Source organism: Nannospalax galili, unplaced genomic scaffold, assembly GCF_000622305.1.
Source record: "Nannospalax galili isolate Female #2095 unplaced genomic scaffold, S.galili_v1.0 scaffold127, whole genome shotgun sequence".
NCBI classification, from domain to species: Eukaryota; Metazoa; Chordata; class Mammalia; order Rodentia; family Spalacidae; genus Nannospalax; species Nannospalax galili.
This window is the reverse complement of record NW_008360326.1, coordinates 2,646,152-2,650,396: the sequence shown is the minus strand read 5'-3', so window position 1 is coordinate 2,650,396 and position 4,245 is coordinate 2,646,152.

Here is a 4,245-nt window from a genome sequence, read left to right as displayed (position 1 = left end):
CCAACCATGGTACTACTGACACTGGGGTCAAATCTTGTGTTCAGGGACTGTCTTGTGTAGTCCGTGGTGTTTGGCAACATGTCTGGCTTGTACACAGTAGATGCTAATTGGGCCAGTCTCCCAAATCATGATAATTACAGAAAGCTGCAGACATTGGCAAAGGTTTCCCTTGGGCACAAAATCATCCTTAGCTGAGAACTTCCTAGGAGGAAGAATGACGTCTAGGAATTCCTTTATGCCTTGACTGAAATTTTTATAGGAATTTCTTTTAACAATGAAAATGAATTAAAATTAGGGGTTGGGGTGCCTGAACTTAGAAGAAAATATATATTATGTACTCAGATATAAAATGTACACACCTTAGCGAGGCATGGTGGCACATGCCCTTATTCCCAGCACTCGAGAGGCAGAGGAAGGCGGATCTCTGTGAGTTTGGTGCCAACTTGGTCTACATAGCAAGTTTCAGGCCAGCTAGGGTTACACAGTGAGACCCTGTCTCAAAAAAAATGTTCACACCTTAAAAGGCAATTTTTCAGGGCTGTGGAGATGGCTCAATCAATAACGAACTTGCCTCATAAACATGAGGACCTGAGTTCAATCCATAGCACCCACATAAAAAGCCAGGCACAATGGCACACACCTGTAATCCAAGCACTGAGGAAGTAGAGACAAGAAGATCCTGGGACTTGCTGTCAGCCAGCCTAGCAATATTGGTGAGTTCCAGGTTTGGTGAGAAAGCCTGTCTCAAAAATAAGGTAGAGAGGCACATGCATCTCTATTACTTCAAGGTCAGTCTGCTCTATGTAGTGAGTTCCAAACCAGCCAAGGCTACATAGTGAGACTCTGTCTCTAATTAATTGATTAAAAAATGGGATACAGAAAGATACCCAATGTTGACCTCTGGCCTCCACATGTACATACCTACATATACATGAACACATATATATTCATGTACAACACACATTTAAAAAAAAAAGATCATTTGCAAAGTTGGTTTCTGGAATGTGATGCACGGTAAACATTCAGTTAGGCATCCTTGAAAGAGACTGTCTCTGCCCTCCACCCCCTCCCCCTCCCCAGCACCCATCAGTTGCCATGATATCCTTAGGTTAGGTTAGGGTTTCTTACCACTTCCTCGTGTCTATCCTGGGATTTTGTCTGGTTTGAGCTTGCATGGGACTTAATGCATGCTGTCACCATTGCTGTGTATTCATATGAGTGACTAGCTGTCTGGAAAACTCCTTGTGGTAACTGCTGACTTCTTGAAGGGTTACTTTGTTTTGTGTGTTTGGTTGGTTGGTTAGTTGGTTTGAGTGCTTGATTTTTCTTTTGAGACAGTCTATCTATATAACCAAACTGGACTGAAACTTGTGATTCTCCTACCTCAGCCTCCTAAATGCTGAGAAGCAGGTACCACTGCACCTGCTTAGGGCTGGTTTTATGATTTTGGATACTCTGAAGTCTTCATTTTCAAAGTTACAGGTTCTGGGCTTTGGCTAAGACATATCACCCAGTCCATCCTCGGAAAGGGCCTACATGATTGTCTTCCCATCAGATGGCTTTGGATCTGCCTCCAACATACTAATGCTGAGAAGTGAGTGTGAGTCAAAAGCAAGACCTAATTGATACATTTGAGTCTGGACCCAAGGACAGAACTGGGTTCCTAAAAGGCTTCCTTGAAGTGGATACTTAGTCACTTTGTCTGGGAGAGGAATTACATTCAACTTGCTGAGAAGCTGAACTTGGAAAACATTAGTAACAGTCACAGTCACAGTACCCATTTACCAAGAGCTTATAGAATGCCAGATACTAGTCTAAACACTCAACAAGAGTCTCATTTAGACTAAGTCTAGTCTAGTCTGGATCTGGGAATGAGATCTAGATCAGTCAGACTGAAATCCCTGAGTAACTACCCTGGTATACTCTCAGGATCCCTGATGGACTTTGAGAATTTTTTTTTACCCATCATGGCTGCATCAGTGGAATTACAACTACTCAGTAGATCACAATGTTCCTGGTTAGTGGTAATTTTCTATGTTCATTTTCCCACGTTTGGCTGTGTTAATATCTCAGCTAGTATATTATTTACTTTTGCCTCATAATACCTGACAGAAATAGCTAAGGAAGGAAAGGTATTTATCTGGACTCATGAGTTAGGAGAGGTTTCAACTCATCATAGGGGGAAGGTGTGGAAGAATGGCTCAGACCATGGCCACAAGAGTGTGTGGCGAAAGCTGTTCACACAGCAGCAACCAGAAGTAGAGAATGTACCAGAACCAGAAGCCCAGCTATAACCTTCACAGGCCTGCCCCTAGTGACCTGTTTCTGCCCACTAGGTCTCACTTCCTAAAGGCTCTACAACCTCCTGAAACAGTGCACCAATCTGGGGAACAAACATTTATGGCCCCATGGGAGGCACTTCAGATTAAAAACATAACAGCCAATGCACCTTGTCCCCCGTCCCTGGAAGCCTGAGTCATGTTAGTATATCTGTTTTACAAACTCATAAACTGCATCCTCTAGCCATTTCATTTGGCATCCTAAATTCTTTGGGAGACTACAGGAGGGGGAAACAGGATGGGGGACTGAATATTAAAGACCAGCAGAGAAAGCGGGATGTGCAAGCTACTTACGCTCTCCTAGGGCCTTTTGAAACTCAATTACAGGAGCTGGAGCAATGACTCGGCAGTTAAGAGCACTGTCTCCTCTTGCAGAGGTCCTGGGTTCAATTCCCAGCATCCACATGGTGGCTAACAACCATCTGTAACTCCAGTTCCAGGTGATCTGACGCCCTCTTCTGGCCTCTGCATGAATGGTACACTCACATACACGCAGGCAATACACTCACACACATAAAATTTAAAAAACAATCTTTTAAACTCAATTACAATATATTGCTCTTAGTCATCTTGATATGGAGTATTAACTTGGGTGTTGAAGTCACCTAAACCTAAATCTGTTCTAGTTATGGTTGTATTGCCTTGCCGAAGTTCTACTGACTTACCTCCCTTCCCTGAGCCTCAGTTCCCTTATCTGTACAAAGATAGGAATAAGTCCATTGGTTGTTGGTTTTGTTTCTTTGTTTATTCCAAGAGATCACGCATCCACAGGGGTCAGCCCAGTGACTGTTCCAAGTGGGCAGTGTTATTTGTAGTGTGCTCTCCTTGGCTGCAAGCCTACTTCCCTCTCATGTTTGCCAGGCTGGGCAAAGTGTGGTGCCATGCTATCTGATAGGTTCAAAGGCTTACCTGCCTCTGAACCTCTCCTCTGACACTGGTCTCTTCCCCTTTCAGGAGAAGAAATATGTCAAATGTCCTTGAACATAAGCATGATTAACTAAGCACTATTAGCTATGAACTGACAATGTCCAGAACACCAAACTAGGCATGAGGGAACTATGTCCTGTGGAGCAGAGACTCTTGCTAGAGAGATAAGACGAAAGGATTTGAATATAAGAACACAAGATTATACATAACTAAGTACACTGTTGACACAGAAGGCAGTCTCTGGAGTTGCAGGAGACTCTAAGGCAAAGGTTCATCTGAACCCTGAACAGAATCTTCTCACAGACCCTGGGGACCTAAAAGAATTATCATGTAGTTGCAAACACAAACAACCCAGCAGAATCAGAGGCATCTTGCTGGCACTTGGGGTTGGTGGTGGCAAAGATTTGTATGTAGACTGCTGTTTCCACTCACAGAGGGCAGAGCTCATGTTTGGACTTGTAGGGCGTTTACCACTCGATAAACAAAAAGCAGTCCCAACAGGACAGAGTAGTGCAGGGAGAACACCGACCTACAGGTCAGGAGGCCTGGGTCCTGATTCCATCATGACACTAACTGATTCCTAACACTACCCTGAGCAAGTCCTCTGCCCTCCTATGTATAAAACACGGGAGTTGGACCCAGCAAGGGTTTTCAAACTGCTCCATGGCTCGGGGGTTCTGGAAATTCTGGAGCTCAAGGACATCAGTGAGTCAGGAGGACAGATGAGAGGTGGGCTGAGACTCCGGGTTATCTTGTGCTATCTTTCCCTACCTTTAGTTGCACCAGCTTGCTGACATCTTTTCGTATACCAAGGCTCTCAGGTAGGATTTTAGGAGAAAAATCACCTACCTTTTCTCTGCTTCACTTCATGCTCCTTTTACACACTCTTTACTAAAGAGTCCTGGAAAAGTGAAACAACTTAGCCAAGGTCCCTGTGCGAGGCAGAGACTCCCTCCCTCCCTCCCTCCCTTCCTCCCTC